Here is a 20178-nt window from a genome sequence, read left to right as displayed (position 1 = left end):
GCTAATAGCTTTTTATAAAGAAAAAAAAAACCCTCAACCTGGAAAACAGATACTTTTGCTGTAATTGTTTATTAATTAAATTTTCATAATGATGCTTCTTTCTGACCTTCCCCTTTCATTAAATTAGCTGTGCTAATTTCATTAAGCGTTCTCCCTTTCAAAGTCATTCCTGCCTATGGATTTTTTTCTGTCGTCTTTGCCAGAAACAGCTGCGACAGTGAGACCTCTAAGAGTAGGCAGCAGTGTTTATCGCAGACTTTCTCCTTTTCTTGGCAGCAGAGCCTATGTGCCTGGTGGTACTTGTTCACTTCTGAAGCAGTAGGAAGCAGAGATGTGGAGAGGTGACATGTTTACATGCTGTCTAGACTCATTCTTGAGACTAAGAGCTACAGGTCTGATTGCTTCTCACTCCAGGGCCATTTTGAGGCAGTTTTCTGTGATTAGACTGCATAATACTGATAATCTTGCTTCCTCTTAATAGCCCCTTCACAGTGTAAGACAGATATGAGTATGATGATTCAGTGATCTTTGGTTGGGTTGTCTGATCCAACTGCCAGCTCAGGGCAGGTCTGGTTAGAGCAGGTTGCTCTAGATCCTGTCCAATTAAAAGTTCTGAGGCAAAGGGTAATGGGTTTAAACTTAAACAGGGGACGTTCAGGTTAGATATAAGGAAGAAATTCTTTACTGTGAGAGTGGTGAGGCCCTGGCACAAGGTGCCCAAAGAAGTCTAAATGCTCCATCTCTGGCAGTGTTCAAGGCCAGGTTGGACAGGGCCTTGGGCAACATGGTCTAGTGTGAGGTGTCCCTGTTCATGGCAGGGGGATTGGAAGTGGATGATCTTAAGATCCCTTCCAGCCCAAACCGGTCTACAATTCTATGGAGCTTCCTTCCGGGCAGTCTGTTCTAGTGTTTAACTACCCTTATGGTCATTTTTGTTTTGTTACACCTTATCAGAAAATAATGATGTGACCTAAATGTAAATGTACCTCAGGCCTTAAATACACGAGTGGACCAAGTCTTATTTCATTTTCAATGATGAGCTTTCTCTATGCCTTTCAGGTTTATTTTTTTCCTGAGCCATTTATTTTGCATGGCTGGGATACCTTACAAGTCCATTCATTAGAAGCACTAAAAAGGAAGTATTAAAAACAACTTTTTAAAAATATATCAAGGGAAAAAAATAATCTTACAAAGCACACGGGTATCAGGAATGGATTTTTATTCTTTTTTTTAAAGAAAACTAGAAGAAACAAAATCAGCGTAGTGCATGGTTGCTATATTGCAAGCATGAGGTGTAACTGGGATTACAAATAAGATGGGCAGTGTCTCAGTTCAGAGTCTCAGTTTGTCCTCCTACTAAGCTGCTATTTATCCAAGCTGCTGAGTAGCACTTCCTGAGGGTAAAGTCGCTTTATAACCTGGCAGCCTTGGGTTCCTCCGGAGATCCCTGGGGACCCACACAAACTGACGTGTGATTAACCACCGTGGATTGTCAGGCAACACTTGAACAGCAGCTTCACCACACCAAAAAGCAGTATGCCTGCAGCGGGTTAGATTAGTCTGCTTCATTGCTAGACAAGATTTAAGGATGAAAGAATGTATTTCTTTAGAATACAAGCACATTACTAAGATTTTGCTTTTCAACAAGGAATTCACCTTAGTTTCTCATTTATAGTAGTTAACATTTATTTCTCGCTTCTGATACAGTACAGTTTCTGTTATCTTAAAGACCTCCAAGAAGTGCATTTTTCCTGTTCCTGTTGATAAAGGTGTTTGCCTGAGGTGAAATGAGCCAGCAGTGCTCACTTACAAACACTCATTATGTGTTTGGGATTCTTTTCACTTGTCACTGTGGCATCTCATGGTCATGGGGAGAGGCAAAGCTATTCTCCTCCCTCCGCTTGCCTAGGAGTTCCTGATTTACATATGAGTGATGTTCTGTAATCAGAATGCTTCTGAATTCGGGCTTTCAAATGTTTTCCTGTTTACAGGATATTATGGTAAGCTTTGTCAGCTGCCTGTGAAGAATATTACATCTACATAGCTAATAGAGTCACCATTTTCCTTTCTTTTTGTGAACTGCACAAAGTCTGTGCGTGGCATGTAACAAAAATGAGAAGTGAATTTCAGTACCAGTGTACTTTGGCTTTATCCTTTCTTTTCTTCTTTTCCCTGTCTCCTCCTTAGCTAACCTATCATAGAATGGTTAGGGTTGGAAGGGACCTTAAAGATCATCTAGTTCAAACCCCCCTGCCATTGGCAGGGACACCTTCCAGTAGACCAGATCATGTGCCTTTTCGTATTACAGTGAAAATGTAGAAGAAAAGGCATAGAGTGACATTTTGGATTGTAGGGGCTCAGTTCAGAGGCTGCCATGGCAGTCGTCTGTGGTGTTTCAGATGATGCTACCTCAGTGAGTTGTCTGTGTTGTCTCTGCCAGAAGTCATCTCTCACCATTTTTGGTGAGATTACTGGCCTTGTAATCAGTTGTAATTATTGGGTTGCTTGCTCCAATCCTGGGAGTTTAGATCACTTCCAAATGCTATTCCTGAAGGTCTCAGTGTCTTACTAGGCTAGTTAATGTAAGCAAGTATTTGGGGCTGAATCAGGTCACATTATCTGGAGACTTCACATGTGGGGTTCATCTGTGGGACCTTACCAGAAAGCATCTGAATAGTGGGGGTTTTGTTTATTATATTCTGGTGCAGAGGGAGTTTTCATATAAGTTCATGATGCTTTTCCATTAGAATTTCTCTCTGACTCTTTAGGGAAAGAAAATGAGACTTAGCCAGGAGACATCTCAGCTGCAGCTATGTTGACTTTCCTAACGAAGAGTAAGTGGCAATCAAACAGATCAACCAAGTTTCCCATGATTTCTGCCTTACAAAGGCAGGGGATTCATAGGCAGACTCTGTTCAAGCTAAAACCTTGGTTTAGAGCCTTATCCTGGAAGCTCATGGCAGCTTTCAACCTTGTTGTGAAAGATGGTCCTTTTTCAAGAAGATAGACAACAGTCTCAGTACTGTTTGTAAAGAGCCCCTTGTACTCAGTCACAAGTAGAGCAAAGCTTTTGTAACTCTTTGTGGTCTGTTCTGTGCATATTATACTACAGTGTCAGTGATGGTTGTGTGTGGGGAAGGCACGGGGATCAAGCCAGTGTTCATTCATGTGAGATGAATCTTTCAAGAGATGTGAGCAGCCATCCCGAGGGGCTTCCACTCGTTCTCTAGGACATCTCTTCCAAAAGATCCCATCTCTGGTCGTATCGAACACTTAGCAACACTCAAAACAGGGAGATGTGTGATATTGCATGAGTGTAATTATCTATGCCGATGCTTTTTCAGTGGGCTTTGAGCTAATAAGCATTATGTTGCAACTGGAACAGGCCTAGGAAGCTAAGCTCAATGTGAAAAGGCACTTGCTCTTGCAGAGCAGCTCTGTGGACAGCAGGATCTGTACTTCTCCAGAACACAGAGATTGCAATCCTGTCCCTGCTGCCGGGAACTGGCTGTTAATTTAAACAGGATGAGGATTTTACCCAAGAGAGTCAGAATTTGCTGGTTTAAAATTATTAACTCTCTCTCTGGTATGTATTCATAGAAAAGCATGAAAATTTGGTATTATTCCCTTTTTCTCTTTGCCCTTTTACAAGAAGGAAAAGTAACTAAATAAATTGCTTCTGGGATGAAATTTTCTATGGTGCTTTAAGGCCAGTATATGGGTGGTTTGTGCCTGAGCTGTGAAACCATGAAAACTGGGTTAATAATGAAACCTTAGCAGTAGCACTGCTAGCAGGCACCTCTGTAATTACTGCTTCTCTACAAAGTATGCTGAGCTTCTATGGTGGATTCAAAATCTCGTATTGTGCTTTCTTCTGTTGGAAAATGACTCAGTGGAAACCTTTTAAATATATCTAATACATGCAAAGATAAAGTTTCTGCCTGTGAACCAGCCCATTTAGTTTTTGTGCAGTTTGAGAAATAGAAACTGGTTTTGCTTTAGCAGATCTATTTCTAAATTCCATAGATTTGTTGTAGCTGAGATGCAGTGAAATGCTAAGTAATACTTCTGTGACGTGCATAAATGATTCAGCTGACCTATGCATGAAATGTGCTGTGGAATATAAATCCATTTAGCAGATTTTTTCCTTTGCTTGGCTATTTTCAGACAGAAAGATGTAGAAATATCTCAGAGAAGGGCAGCAGGGCTGAGTGACGTGGATGTGAAAGGAACAGATTACAGTTGAGGAGACTGTTTCTTTTGGAACTCAAATGGGACGATGGTCTCTGTCCACTGAAATCAGTGGGAGTTTTTCTGTTGGCTTTAATGAGATGAATCAGACTTTTGACAGCTAGTGTGGAAGAGGCATATACCATGGATGTTGGAAAATACTTAAAAGGATAAATTAAACATGGTATTGGTAAGCAATTCTTCTTGTGCCGTGGACTAAAAGTTACTTAGTCCTTCGAAACACTTTCTTTTTAGAAGCCACAGCTTGTCAAGGCTGACGTAAGGGTTCCTGCACACTGGCAGCGGACTCAACGTAGTATCTGCCAGCCCTCTCTGAGGTCGTGGCAGTTGCTTTATGGTTAGTATATTCTCCAAGCCAGCAGAGGTGGAAAAATGAACCATCAAAACTATAACCCACCAATACTGGAAACACATTTACCTCTTCTGGAGTCTTACTGTGGTGCTCAGCAGTTGGATGTCCATGACAACATTATACAGGTCGACGATGTACATGCACATGGTTTTTCTCTGACAGACCAAATTGACATGGTAAAAATGCACATCTTATGCTGGCCTTTTGCTGGGAGGTAAATCTATGTATCATCAGAGCCTATTTGAGACTTCAAATCTGGGATTATATGTGTGCTAGTAAAGTATTTGAAAACCAAAAGGCTGGGTATTTTGCGTGCATGAAGTAGGATGGATCCATCACCATGAGTTGATGTCAGTTCACAGCAGGTGAGAGTTCCAGTATTTCCTTTTCCGACTAGAAATTCCCAGAGGTAGCAGTATTTTTTTAACAGATTCTTTTTTGGCCTCGTGAGTGAACTAAACCACATTACCTGCAAATACTTTTGTATTTGTGTTTGAGCATCTCAACAGATGAGATTGGTTTCAAGAGGCTACTACAGCTTCTTTAAGAAGGGGACAATTCCCTTGATGTTGGTGAAAGCCCCAGCAGATGTAAAGGAACTGTTTGGTTAATGCAGACACAACAGTTGGTTGTGTAGCAGTGCATCTGTTACTGTTGTCATTGCATTAGCTGTTCATGACTGTTTACATCCCAAAAAAGCTCTCCTTCCATAGTAGGTGGTCCTTTCCCTCCGTGTGCTGGCTATAAGCACCTACAGCCAGCCAGTTAGACCAGTAACTTTCAGTCTCACTTTCCAACCCTTCCTTCTTCCTTTGTGATTGCTGGGTAAGGTGCCAAATACAGTGCTTGCCTGAATGCGATCCTCTTGGTGGGCTTTATAATACCAGGAGTGACAGGGTTGCTGTCCAGGAGATTTTAAAGTACAGACCTGTCTGTGATTTAAGGGAAAATGGGTCTAGGGTAGCTCTGACCAAACAAATACTTGGAAAGAAATTTGGAATGTACTTTTCAATTTTAGTGTGACCTGATGATTGCATCTTAAGTAATAAGTAGAGCTAAATCCTGTGATGACCTGCTCAATCCAATCCCTTCAGGTCAGCAGAGAAGTGTGTGTGTAGTGCCTTACCTTGACAGAGGCAGATTGAGCAGCTGCACAATATGCCTCTTAGGAATTTAACTTACTGAGCTCCTATGCTCCCAGTTGCTAATACACATTGTTAGGGCCCTTACTAAATGTGGTCATGAGCATTGCTTTACAGAAGAGAATACTTTTCTCCTGTGACTGAAGAACAGCCCCATTATTATGAAAACTGGCTTATAGAAGAACTAGCAAACACTCTTACTCCTCTCTCCATTGGGTTGCTGGAAGTGGAATTTTCTTCATCTTACAGAGGAGAAAAGTAAGTCAGGAAGGAGTGAAACTACTGCAGTAGGTCAGTGGCAGAGGTTCAAATAGAATGCATCAAAGCATTTCATCTCAGTGCTCAGCATGTTTCTGCCAGGGATGGCAAAGCGGTGGCCCAGGTTCTGCAGGACACTTGAAGTCTTCAGCCTTACCCAGGTGCAGGCAGCTGATGTCTTCCAGAAAGAGATACAGCATTTTCCTTTCTCAGTGTTTCTGCATATGGGGTAGTTAGTAAAGGGTTGAGAATCTCTTGCTTGTGGCTGGCTATAGGAGGCATGACTGTGAGTGCCAAGATTAGGATAAAATGTCATATTTTTATGTATATAACTGGCAAATTAGGGGAAAAAGCACAATTTAAGATACAGTTAAGTATAAATTAGCAATAGTACGTTATAAATGTGCAGATGATTCAAAGAGAATTTGCTTCAGGATCATCTTTTCCCTACTATTACTTCCTTTTTTTTCAGATGCCCTTTGCTTCTGCTTTTAATTTTGTCTAGGTTGTCTGCAAGCTTATTTCTGGAAAAGAGTTTTAAAAATAGTCTAGGTTATCTGCAGTCCGGACTGTACAGTCATCCCACTGTGTCTTGTCACATAACAGCTGTTAGATCTTGTTCAGGCTATTGCGGATTTGCATTAGGGTTTCCTATCCACAGTGCAGCAAATCCCATAGGAGTTGAGTGTGCAGTGGTTGGAGACCTCAGCCTTTACTATCAAAAAATCAAACCAATAGTGTTTCCTGTCTGTTACCTGTGCGTGTGACTGCAGCGCTTTCAGCTTGGATGGGCTTGAGCGAGCTGGGAGTTACTGCTGTCAGGACAGCAGCTCCGGAGGCTCGCAAATGTCACCCCAGCCAATGAAACGAACATCTGCTTCGCCCCAGCGAACATCTGGGTCCCAGCAGTGAAGTGCAAAGCCAGGGAGAACGTGCCAGCCACCAGGCAGACACCTCCAGGTGATGGACGTGCTGGCATCGGAATGTGGGTTTATAATCAACAGGAACTAACAGGGACTTGAAGACCCTTTTTTTGCAATCTCCCAGTGTGCATATTGCTTTATTTTCTAGAGAATAAACCTTCCTCGCTCTGCGGTATCTTGTCTATGATTTTGTCCCCTTCTTTCTTTAAACATGGTATTTCCATTCCTTATTATTCCATTCTGTTACAAGATGGTCAGGTTTTTAACCTGCACAAGTGCAGCATGGCTTTCATAGTAATATTTCTCCTACAGTTCCATATTTTTATTGCATTTGAAAACAAATGCACTCACCCAATGCTCTCATTAGAGACTTTTTACAGTCAGGATATTTTATCTTGCATTTCAACTTACTTTAACCCATTTGTAGCCCTTTCTTTTTGCCGTTATTGAGTAAGGTGCTTTTGAAATTGCTGGGTTTTAAAAAGTCATGTTTCATGTTGTGATTACAGCAATTTTCTTCCCTAATTATTAGATGGCAAATAAATGGTGAACAGAAGTTGGTATTTTAGAAAAGTAAGAAAATTAGTTGTTGAAATAGGAGATTGCAGAGGGATCTCTAAGGTAAGAAATAGTAATAGGTAGAATACCTCTTTCTTAGCAGCCTTTCGATTTGTTCCTTCTTCATAGCTTGTGCTTTGTTGCGTAAATTCCCAGGGAAGTTAACAATAGCCCCCATAGCAAGGGCACCTAATCAAAATGCCCTGGTGAACAGGAGCTTTCTGAATGAGTGAGCAGCCACATACGGGCCATCTCAAGCCAAAATGTAAGAAATCCTTCACTCTGGAGTGGCTCAACCAAATGCAGCAGTTGCCTGCTTTCTCCTTCTACAGCGGAAACTATAAAGTGAATCCCAAAAGTCTCATAGTATGCGTCCTGTGGAAGATGGCTTTGGGGGCAAGCTTCAGAGGAGCAGCAGTGTTTGATGGGTCTGTCCTCATCTTTGTAAAGAGAGCAGAGAGGCTCAGTGCTGTGTTCTAACATCCCATACAGTTGTGAATCCAGCTACAGTCAAAAGCAGAAGTCCACTTCATGATTCCTGCTAAAAATGTGATTTTTCTAATGAGCAGGTTTTTGCTTCCTACTGATCTTTAGAGATCATCTTTCAGAGTTGTAGATTTAAACCTGATGAACTCCAGCCTTGATTCTCATTCTGATGTGAATCTTTCTCAGTTGGTTCAGATCCTGAGCTCTCCAGAGCTTCCCTCATGAGACATGGGCACCTTCTTTCTCTCCCCTTGAGACCTTGGACACAGCTTGGCATCATCTCTGTAGGCAGAACTGCCTGTGAATTGCTTTCCTGTAGAGGAATTCCGCATGCTGTGTTGGAGGACCAAGCTTATGGCTTACACATAGCTTGCTACTGGGCATAGTCCATATATACTATCAGCAGCAACAGTCTTGGCATTGTTAATAGCATGCAAATATACAAAAACATACCTAGAGCACAATCCCAGTTCCAAGAACAGGAGTTGGTTGTGCTGCCTTCCCTTTACTGCCAAGCAGAGACCTGAGCAGCTCTGAGGAAGGAAAGGTCCATGCCACGTGTGAAAGGAGCCGCAGAGGCACTGATGTGTTAAGTTTATCTCCTTGGAGTCAGCTGCACTTCCTCCTCCCTTTTTATGTGGAGTAGGTGGTGGCAAATGTACACAGCATCATGTAAAGCAGCATTTTTGTTGAAACTTGTACTGCAGGGCCATAGGCAGTATGTGAGCTGGTATTGGAATAGAAACCATGATAATGAGACTGATGAGAGTGTATGAAGCTGGAATGCCAGAGGCCTTTCTCTTCACCATGTGTCTTGTGATGGCTATTAGCATCAGGGATTTTTTATCTGCAGAGACTGTGTTGTTGCAGAGAAAGCAGAGACTTCAACAGGGCTGTGTGTCAAGCAGATGACTCTGGGATCTCCTGTGTGTCTCTGGGTAGCCTGGGCTTTGAGTTCATTTGCCTCTCCCCAGTACTTGCCGGAAAAATTAGATCTGGGTAAACCCACCCATGCCACACTCCCACCCCTACTGAGCTTAGCAGCGGTAGATGGGAGAAGAACCCTGGTGGCATTGTTTTAAAGGAATAAGGCCACATTTTTATCCATTATACCCAGATGAAGCAATGTGTTTGCAAAGGTGTCACACTGATGGGGTTTCACCAACCAGCAGCATGGCTCCCAGGTCTCTGAGAACTAAAGGATGCCGGTGCTCTTTCTCTGCCCGTGGTTTCTCAGCAAATGGAAGGTTGTAAAAACAAAGTATTTGTAAGACTAAAAGGAGAGAAAAAAACCACGCAGCATAGCTGCATAGCATACAGCTTTTATTTAAGCTCATGGTTCTGAGTGGGCGAACCCAATTAATTCTAAGTGCTTGGGATGTCTAAACAAGAGAACAGCTCTGCGTTCTGAAGACACAGAAGGCTCTTTTCCTCTGTTTAATTAATGCTTACAAGACCTAGCCAGGTAAGTCTTTGGAGTACTAAGACAAAACCTGAAAGAATGCTGGTTTTCAGAACAGCTGAACTTTAGGGAATTGGAGTCATCGGGTAATTGCAGAGCAAGGCTGTTCATCTCACATTCGTATTTAATAATGTAACAAGTATGTAGTGATAGAATACATATTGTTCATTGCTGTTCGTCTCCTTTCTGCAAAGAAAGAAAAAAGTTACATGGAAAGAAATGAGATGTTTGCAAGATGGTAATGTGAATCCAGGAACCAGTGTGCCAGAGATCCCAATCTCTGCTGCACTGTTGTGCTGGAACTGTCTTTTGCCTTCAGTAGAGTTACAGTGGCAAAACCCAGGTGCAACTGTCCTCATTTTCTCCTCACGCTGTGCAGAGCTGTTTGGTGCCTTGCAAATAAGACCAAATAATCCTGAGTTGAAGGGAGAGGTGTATGCCTTTCCTTGGGCTGCTCTCTTGTATGTTTTCCTTGCCTTTAATGCCCCTCTCTGGAATACTGGCCTTCATTTTGGTCTTCCAGATTTTGCAAAGGATTCTCTTCCCAAATTATCTGCAAATGGTTCTGCTCTGTGATAGAGTCAGGAAAGCTTAAATTGTCACACCATCACATTTTTTGTATGTGTAGCCTGTTACCAGTTGCCTAAGAGAATAACACAACATCTCACTCTTTGAGAATTCTCACTTCAATCTAAAGTAGTGTTTTGCTGTCTTTTTTTACATGCATTCGGGTGCTCGTGATATGACAGCAATGAACAGTCTTTGTTGTGTGATAACATGATGTGTAATTCTCTTAATCACTCCGAATTGGTTTTTTAATTTGATGATTAGAAATAGCAGCAACAAACAAGAATGTGCTTGGTGTAGTGGGTAACTGAAACAAGCTGAGCACTGGGAAGCTGCTTCTACAAGCATTTTCAGTTTTCATTCAGCCATCTTCTCAAATTGACCGTTTCTTTCTTCGTTGTCATGGAAATATTAGGCTAAAAATATCTTTAGATATGCAGTAGAGACAAGGGATGTGTGCATATGGATTCTGAAGTGTGATAAATGTATTAAAAAAGAAAAGCAGCCCTTGTTATGATATTGACAGTAATAGTGCTAGGTTCCTGGCTTCTTTTATATCCAAGCACAAAGGATTTTTCCTTGGTAATATTCACATCTTGTTGCACAAGGACTTACTTGCAAGACTCTCTTTGTATACTGCATGGCACATGCTTCACTGACTGTAATAGCTTCCAGTCAGAGTGAACACTGTGAGTTTTAATATGGCATGGTCTGGCTGCTAGACACAAAGAAACTGTTGTAAAGCATTCTTATAGTGACTGAAGAGATCTTGGCACTTGAGTGTGAATAGATAGGGCTTCTGACTGGGAATTTGCAGTGTAACAAGGAAAGGATGTAAATGTAAGGGGAGCTGGGGGAATGATTTGGTCCATGGTAGCTGGTTTTGGCAGACCATCTTCAAAGGTAGCTTTCTTGGGGAGAAAACCCAAAAGAGTAATTCTTTTGTTTCTGTTTCTAATATGTTCTGTTTCGAATGTGAAGTTCAGTTATGCTGATCAGGTGTTTGATCACAGACCTGTTGAAGAAGGGCCGTAGCAGGTATCTTGAATTAAACTGCTACTAATGTAAATGGAAACATGAATCCTCCCCAATTTCAGTACTTGGCTGGGTTTGGAGTTGCAAGGTGTCCCTTCTCATGCTCTCCTCTCCCTTCACAGGGCAGGCACCAGATAAAGTTAAGGCTTACACCTTCCTAAATACTAATCATTGATCATAAGGCTGATGTTGTTTCTGCTTCTGTAAATCCAAGCAATGCCTGGTCCACCCATGCTTAGAAATCAAGGGGAATAAAAACATGCTGAGGGCTGTGTTTGAGGCACTTGGCTTCTGAAGTTCACATGTTATCTCTTGCTCAAGGCTGTGCCTGAAGGCTTAATCCAGTCATATGTATTTAATGAAGACTTTAAACCACTGTTGCCCTGATAAAAGCAAGGAGCTGATGTTTCACAGGCAGGTGCTCTAGGACACAATTAACTTGAGGCAAGCATAATATCTGGAAGCCTAAAGGATATATTGCAACAGGGGCAGTCCAGAAGAGCTTGCTTCATCTGGGACAACTCAGTGACTGTACATCACATTAAAGAGAGGAAAGGGGTCCAAAACTCTGCCCATCCCTCCTCTTCTGAGGAGCTGTGAGCTGTTGTATAGTTTTGTGTTCACACTTTCCTCTGTCGTCTCTGAGTCACCTTCACAGTGCCTCTGCTGATTCAGAGCAAAGCTCAGGGATGTCAGTGTTTCTGTACGTTTCTTTTCTATCTGTTTATGTTGTGCTTTAATTTATATTGGCATAACTGAGAACTCAGTTAAGCAATGTATCTCCAGTTTGAGTTATTCTCCTGAATTTTGTCAGTGACTCTAACTTAGCTAAGGGGGCCACTAATACAGTGGAACATTGCTTTGTGCATGTGAGGCAAGGCTTATTTCCAGTGTACTGGAAGTGGAGAGGTTTATTCCTCTACTATTCAATTTTGATAAAGAACTGTCAAGTCCATTGTAACCAAGATGATGATGAGCAGCTTTCAAATGGAGGTGTTATTTGAAAGCTTAGTCTGATATAATTGTTGCATTTCAGAAGTTATTTTAGATTATCTCCGTCATAAACAGATGAACCATGTGTTCCATTTTCCCTGCAGTGTTGTTTTTCATGCAAGGTGTGTGAATGCTTAGGATCAGAGAGCACACTTTAGGCATGGTTTCCAGTTATTATGGACTCCACTATGACACAGTTAAAAATGCTTTGATGATTGCAAGTTTTTCTCAAATAAATTGCTCACTTGCTAATGCCGGTGGTGAAAAACTCATCATTAGGCTGATTTACATAAAAACATTATACTCCTGTAGGCTCTGGAATTTCATTAAAGTCTCAGTCTCAGTGCGGCCCTTAATGTTCTGTTTGCAGGGACTAAAATGTCTCTCTCAAACAGGTTTTCCTTCTCCTGATGAAAGACAGGTAAGTTGTTACAACACCCCCCATCCTCAGCTCTCATTCACTCATATTGGTGTCTATCAGCCCTTCCTTTACAACAGGTCATAAAGGCAGAGCAGATAGATAGCAGTGTTGGGTCGGACTGCAAGTAAGTAGATAAAATTCTTGCCTGTTCTGAGCTGGATCATGATGTCTTTATGAATATGGAGCAGATAGTTCTGTTAGTTTCAGTGAGATGAGAGATGACTCAGTGCCAGGAATGGTAAAGCAGAGTCCTTCCTCCCCCCCCATCTCCCATATCTGTAGATACTTTTAGGAGGAGGTTGTTATTTTCAAGGATGTGAGCTGTCTGAGCAGCCCAAATTTCAATTCCATTACTATTGTTGTACAATAAATTTCAAGTAGTGGGTAATAGTTGGAAAATATGCCCCAGTGCAAACTACAGGTTCTAGTCCTACCTACGTAAGGGCTAAACCACCTTTTTATTATAGACATTTAGCATCTTTAGCTACTGCCTGGGCAGTGGCATCCTTCCACTGTCCTTCCCTGTGGTGGATATCTGCAGAAGCTTTGTCTTGCTCTACTCTGCCTTGACTCAAGTTGTCAATCTAGACACCAGTCTTACCAGGTACTTGGTCGGTCCAGGCCCTTGTCTGTAGTGAACTGGACTTTCACAAGGGCTGCTGGGTGACTTTAGATTTTCATGCCTTCCAACCCCTGCCTAACTGGGCAGAATTTGAGCCAGTAGACTGACCATAAATCCCATTGCCATCTCCCTGTGGTTGCCTAATTGGGAGCTTGAAATCCCCCAGTGCCTGCGTTGTGTTCTAACCATGAAGGCAGCTGACTGCGTTCATTTGTCCTAGCAAGACTGAAACAGTGCTTCTGTTTCCTCACCCCACACTCCTGATCTCCCCAGCTGCCTCCATCTCTTCCTTCAATGGGGGAAAACTGGCAGTGGATTCCTATTCCCCTCTTCCATGCTACTTGGCACAGTGAGGAGATAGCCAGGGATACAATCCTCCTGCTCCCAGGAGAGGCACCCAGATGTGGCACAGCCAGGAAGAGCTTAGATCTGTGTTGCAGGAAAAAGTCTGTCTTTGAACCAGTCTGGAACGTGCTCAGCACAGATAGGATTTCCTGGGCATTTAGATGGTAAAATCACAGATGTCTCAAATAAGCATATCAAACTGAATTTTCTGGAGAGGCTTATAAGTTAGCTGAATTTTAATGTACTTTTACAGGAACAGCAAAAGATACACGCTTAGTATAGTGACTTCTGCTGCATATTAACATGGAGGGTAAAAGGCAAAGGTCTTCAATGGGAAAAACCCCATGAAATCTTTACTGGATATAAACCCATGGTTTTCCCTTACCCTCACAGCTACCAATTTCTGGATGAAATTTTCTTGCTGTGCATCTCTGTGGATGTGAGGTGGAAATCCAGCATGCAAAATTTTATTCCAGATATATTTCTCTGAAAATGTATAAGCAACTGAAAGCAAGGTTTGTAGTGAAAAATGTCAAGCAGCTTTAGTAATCAGCAATGCTAGATGTCCTGCCTGGATGGAGAAATATATTGAAGTGCTGGAAATATATTGAAGTGCTGGAAATGAATGTAGAAGCACACATCCATTCCAACTGCAAGCATTCTTTAGTAATTAGTCTTGCCAATAGGACAGCTTTTATGAGCTTAGCACATAAGCAACAGCCTGTTGAAATTAGATCTATATATTCTTCCTGAATAGCAGTTTACAGAACCACTTTCTTGTGTCATTCCTGTAATAGAAACTCCTGGACACCTTTCTTTTCATAAGGCAAAAATGGTGTGATTTTTGTCTGTCTTATGCTCAGGAGTCTACACCTGAAAATATTCTGAAGAATGATAATGAATCACAGTGCAGTCATGGGTAAGCAGATCCATGTCACTTCGTATGAACAGCACAGTAGTAGAGGTGGATTATACAAAGCTAGACCCAAAATCAATGTAGTACAGAGCATGCAACACTGAGGGCTCAAAACAAGTGAAGGTGGGACAGAGGAGACTGGCCCACTATGAGGATTTGTTACTACCCATTAGTGCATTAATTTCCCACCCTACTTTTGTGGTGGTTGGAGGCAGGTAGCTGCTGAATCAAATTACCAAGCAAAGGCAATACAAGTGAAAGTCAATAGTAGAGTATCCATGGATCACAAATCAGAGCAAAGAATCAATAATGCAATAAATGATAATCAGCTCTCCTGTTATAAAGGAGGCAACTCCAAGCCTGGATGTGCAGCCCTCACGAAGCAATAGCAGTCTGAGACAACACCATCCGAAGATGAAATAAAATTACTAAGGTCGCTTATTCTGTTCTTCAAATGTCAGTTACAACTACAAACAGCAAAACCAGTGTTAATTGTTGCAGAGTTAATGTTATTTCCATGTTCTAACCGTGCATTTCTGCAGCTTGGCAAGTTTGGATTTTTGGTTTAAATTTAATCTTGATCACAGGTTTTCTGGGTGTTCTGCTGCTTGGTTTTGAGCTATTACAGTTTCCTTGCAAAGGTTTGTGCCTGAAATTGTTGCTATGTACTGGTCAGCCTTAATTCTGTCTCCGGGTACTTCTTTCTTTCTTGCCTGGAAGCGTTAATCTTATATCTCAGAGTTTCTCAAAATAAGCCTCTTAACAGTCTGTTCACATGTGTTTGTGCACATTTGAGAGCAGGGCAAGAAAAAAGTCTGCAGAAAATTGGAAGAAATTCTGCAGCTGGGATCAGAGAAACACATCTCTGGGCTTTGTGTGCTTTGAAACTGTCAGCTGTCTAAAAACTGAGGTGCCTGACGGAAAACTGTAGATGCTTACGATACTAAACAAACACTGTGAGCAGATGCACTTTACAGCTTAAGGAAGTACCCAGTCCATAGGTGGCTGAGCAGCAGACCTGCCTGACGGTTATATTGTCACCATGGTGTATTGGACAGGCAATTCCTTGGAACAGGCAGTTTTTCTGATACAGCACAGGAAATAAGAGCTGGTGTTTGCATGGAGCAGCAGCAGGCACACATGGTGGAAATAAACAGGACCATGTATGGATGCTGCAAGTACAAATTAGATCTGCCAGTAATAACCTTACCTTTTATCTTTGCTACATGTCTTAATTCTTTGCTGACAGGGCAGTATCAGGAGAAACTACCTAAATTTATCTAAAAGCTGTTGATGCTCAGGGAGAGGCTCATGCTGATGCAGGAGCACTGGGTTTTGACTCTCCAGGTTGCACAGTTGGCCTGCTCTTTACACTTCCGGTGGTATTCAAAACAAGAGGTGGGTACTGGAAACAGCAGCAAGTGGAGAAGAGGGGTCATGCATGAAAGGTGGACAGGTTGCACACTTTTGCACAGGATTTCAGAGGTAGTTGCTGATACAGCTCATAAATTGTGTTCTATGCTTCACGAAGCTCTTGGTGAGAAGGCACTTTCTTTCTTTCTTCAGGTTTGACTTTCTTACTCTATTCCTTTATGCCTTTCCTTGCCTGGTTTCTTTATCCCTGCTTTCTTCTCATTTAGCCTCATTTATATAGTCCTGGTCTTTCTCCCTTCTCCCCTGTCCCACACTCTCTCTGCAGTGATTCTCTCCTAATCTCAATCCTCTCCTTCCCTCAGCTTCCCCATTGGTGCTGTTGCTTGCTCAGTATTGCTTGCAGTACTGCAACACCTATAAACTGCCTTTAATCCTTCTCTATTTTGACTTCCCATTTTGATTCGTTGTCCTAATTTTTCATATGCCTCTCCCACTTTCCCCGTTGTATTCAATCAGTTCTCCCCTCCATCAACGCCCTACCTCCACTTTGACACTTTGTCTCTGCTTCCAGCCATCACCACGGCTACTTTAGTTCAAGATGGTCCCATAGCGAGCTGATTATATCACAGTATCACCTTTGTTTATTCCACTTGTGGATCCTCTCTAGGGAAAACATTATGACTCAGCTTAATTGCCTGGCTCTGATTTGATTCACTTGTTTCCACCCACTTACCAAAGACCTTTTCATTACTGGTGTTTGACACCTCTCACTTTTTTCCTACACAATGTTTGCCCAAAAGAGCAACAACAGCTTTTTTAGTAATAGATTGAATTGATCACAAATGACTCCGTTTTGAAGAACTTCCCTGAGAGGTTGTTCAGTGCTGAGAAATGCTTAGCTAATGCCTACTCACCTCAGCTAATTGAAACAAAAAGTGTCATGGGAGTAAATAACAACCAGATTGTGGAAGTGCCTCAGGTGTACCACACACTCCTATCACACACCAGCTGATGCTTCCTGTCTCCCCCAAAGAATATAATTTAGTCTTTCCTTGAAATACTTGTTAGGCTTTTTGTTTTGGTTTGAGTTTTTTAGGTGAACAAGGGAAACTGCTTAATCCTGGCAGTGCTTCTTTTTATATTTGAGAGGATATATGAATAAATCCACCTTTAAGTGGAAGTTAAGCCTCTGAGACCAGACTAGCCTTAGTAAGTGAGGAGCAGAGGGTTATAAGAGCAAGTGAACTTTTGAGAAGAGATTTAGGACAATTTTCACAACTCTGAAGGAATGAGGAAGATGAGTAGGAATAGAAGTATTTTAAAGGGAAAGGGTATCAAATACACCAACAGGAGCAATAACACTGACAGGGAAGAATGGCTGGATGGGAACTCGGACATGTCTTAGAGATTTTCAACCTTCAGTACCTCCAGCTGCAATTCATCAGCAGACCCGACTAGATTTGATCTCCCCCCTTCAGATTGGTAAGGAGTAGGGTGTTTCAAGGGCTGGGTGATTGAGGAGGCAGAATAGAATATTGCGAAGAAGAGTTATGTCCAGCTGGTAAATTCATTTTCCAGTTAATTTGCAAAACTGATTTGGTGACTGAGATAACTCAGGGCCTTGATAGAGAAATCATTTTCTGCGGACTGGATTATTATCCTTCTTCTGAAAGGGATGAAGCTCCATGGCAGAGATGTTCTCTGGCAAAATTCAAACTTCTTGCAGTTTTCCTCTGAACCAGGAGTGGTCCCTGTGGTGTCCAGGGGTGGGCTGCATCCCAGCTCCTCACCCTTCCCTGTGAGCATCCCTCTTATTGGACTCTCAGAGGTGTTTGCAGGCTGCGGTGCAAGGAGCAAAACAGAATCACCCCTGCTGTTGCCTGGCTCTGATACCCTGCCCTGGGGGCCTTTCTTGGGCAGCTACACCTCTGGTAGTTACAGACTACTACACACTACCTCAGGTAGTGGTGGATCTGAGCATACAACTGGGGACTGTCTTATTAGTATCAGTGCAGTGGAAGGCTGTAATACAGCCATGGTTTAATAGAGCTGCCAAGCCTGGTGTAAAGGGAATACAATTCTGTTTTGTTCTTCATCCATGAAAACTGCTGAGTAGTTTGGTAATTGTCAAGGGCACAAGTGTTTCAGAGCATCTTCAGACATGTCATCTCTTGGAAGATTTACCAGTCTAACTGCCTTTTATGCTAATGGAAAGGAGAATTTAACCTCGTTACTTGCTGATTTGAACATCATAACTTCATTACCTGATCCAGTGAGTTGCTACTTGTAATTACTGAGATGAAAATAATAATGGCATGTATTTATTTATCCTGACCTGTGCGCTGTGCTATGTAGCTAGGCCAGTAGGACAGAGTTAAATGGTCTCCTTTATTTCAGAACAAGCTAATCTACAAAACTACAATGCAAACAGCCCTTGTAACTACATATAATGTCCAAATGCCAGCTGGATAATATTCAGGTTAATTTATATCACTGCCTTGCCTATACTTCCAGTGCTTTCTGTTCATCTGCAGAGGCAGTGGTACCAAGCCAGCGAATGTCTGCATCTGTTTTGGAAATGTCTCAGAGGTGATTCAGGAATACAGGAACAGTCTTCAGATGGATTAAAATGTTAGGACTCTCTTGAAGTAAAAAATGGCACCAAGAATGGTGTTTGGAAAGAATGGCTCCCAGCCAAAAAAAGCCCAACCAGAGTCTAAGTGGCATTTTTGCACTTAAGGAAATTGTATGTAATTTTGCAAGCTTTATACTTGTTAAAGTTTTATCTGTCCCTTGACAATAGCCATTTTCCTGATATTCTCAATCTGAAAAAGAGCTGGTAAAAAGGGAGAAGGGGGGAATCAAGAAAAACCAAAATGTTGTTCTTTCTCTGATGTTTCCAGAGCAGTTTTTCTAGCTGTGAAGGCTCCCATAAGACGGGTTGCTGTCAGATCTGCTCTCTGATGGAAACCTTTGGCGTTCATTAATCACTGCCTCAAATACTGCCTGAGGAGTGGCTGCACCTCTGCCACTGTTCTGGATTGAGTGTGACACTTGCATCTCTCTGAGTTGCTTTCTTGCCAGTTTGCATCTGTATGTGGGCAGCTTGATTGAAAATTGTATTAGAAATAGTGGCTGTGTGAAACTGAGAGGAAGGGGCCTACAAGGACGCTGGAGAGGGACTCTTCATCAGGGACTGTAGCAATAGGACAAGGGGCGATGGGTTCAAATTTAAACAGGGGAAGTTCAGGTTAGATCTAAGGCAGAAGTTCTTCCCTGTGAGGGTGCTGAGGTGCTGGCACAGGGTGCCCAGAGAAGCTGTGGCTGCCCCATCCCTGGCAGTGTTCAAGGCCAGGTTGGACACAGGGGCTTGAAGCAACCTGCTCTAGTGTGAGGTGTCCGTGCCCATGGCAGGGGGTTGGAGCTGGATGACCTTAAGGTCTCTTCCAACCCAAACCATTCTATGGTCCTATGATCTTCAATAGCCCAGATGGTTCTTTCCAAATACATATTCAATTATCTTAGTAACCCTTTGTCCTTGAAAGGAATACTAATATCCAGAATACCTACATAGGGATATATTCTTTCCTCCTTCTGTTCTCTAATACTTTTAGTTTAATTAAATAGATTCTTTTAAACCATCATTTCCCAGTGTATATGGTAACTGAATTCCTACTTGTCAACCTATGACAGTTTCCTGCTGTGAGATCTGAACATTGTCATACAGGCTAGTCCTGAAGTTGTATTTTATTAACCATATGAGTTAATAAAAATAAAATCATTTTACAAAGCTTCTCTTTATTCTAGTTCTCAATGTTCCATGCAAACTGTAGCTAAAAATGTCCAGGGGAGAGGAAAATTAAGATTTGAGTAATTGGTGAGAACTGCATGTTTTAGCTATTGTGATATGCTCAGCTTTTGCTGTCAGTGAGTAAATGAGTTTGCTGCTGAGCTGTTAAAAGTCCTGTAGAGAAAATTGCAACATGAAAATTCAATCTGGACTTGCAGTTTTTCAGTCCCACAGGCTCACCCGGCTCTTTTTTTTATTGGCTGCCAGAAGGAAACAACTGCTGCTCCCAGGTGCAACAACAGGGTCGCTTGTTCAGCTGCACTGACACCTCGAGTAAACCTCTTGAGTTTGCAGAATTGTGTTTAGGGCAGAGCTGTGAGTTAAACCCCAGGATGGGCCGCACTGATCCACTCCTCGTGGAGTGCTGGGAGGTAAGAAGGACACACGTACGGATCTGTGTATATAGTAGGAGAGGTTTTCACTGTGTGAGCAGAAATGTGCTCCTGGTCATCTGTTGAAGAGCAAGCTGTGGGGATGGAACCCACAGTAGCAGGTGAACTGTGCTGGTACTTGTCGATGGACTGCACCTCCTGATGCCTCCTCGGGCAGGAGAGCAGTGAAGCCACCTGGGAATGAGAAGTGCTTCAACTACTTGGGAACATAAGCTCTTTGGTTTCCATTTC

The 20178-nt window shown here is 42.3% G+C and overlaps 1 protein-coding gene across 7 annotated transcripts in view; it reads left to right on the top strand.

The window, feature by feature from the left end:
- Nucleotides 1-20178, top strand: part of HECW1 (HECT, C2 and WW domain containing E3 ubiquitin protein ligase 1) — a 253174-nt gene that overhangs the window by 107094 nt on the left and 125902 nt on the right. Inside the window, exon 1 of one of the 7 annotated variants that reach the window (XM_030505642.1) lies at nt 12504-12572. The exons of 5 other annotated variants lie outside the window; for them this stretch is intronic. The gene's annotated coding sequence lies outside the window, so the exon portion shown is untranslated. Of the gene's footprint in view, nt 1-12503; nt 12573-19762; nt 19927-20178 lie in introns of those variants that run through there. One more of the 7 variants, XM_030505726.1, reaches the window with a different exon arrangement.

Source organism: Strigops habroptila, chromosome 1 (genome assembly GCF_004027225.2).
Source record: "Strigops habroptila isolate Jane chromosome 1, bStrHab1.2.pri, whole genome shotgun sequence".
Classification (NCBI taxonomy): domain Eukaryota; kingdom Metazoa; phylum Chordata; class Aves; order Psittaciformes; family Psittacidae; genus Strigops; species Strigops habroptila.
The sequence above is the reverse complement of the archived record's forward strand: the minus strand, read 5'-3'. Positions and strand labels throughout refer to the sequence as shown.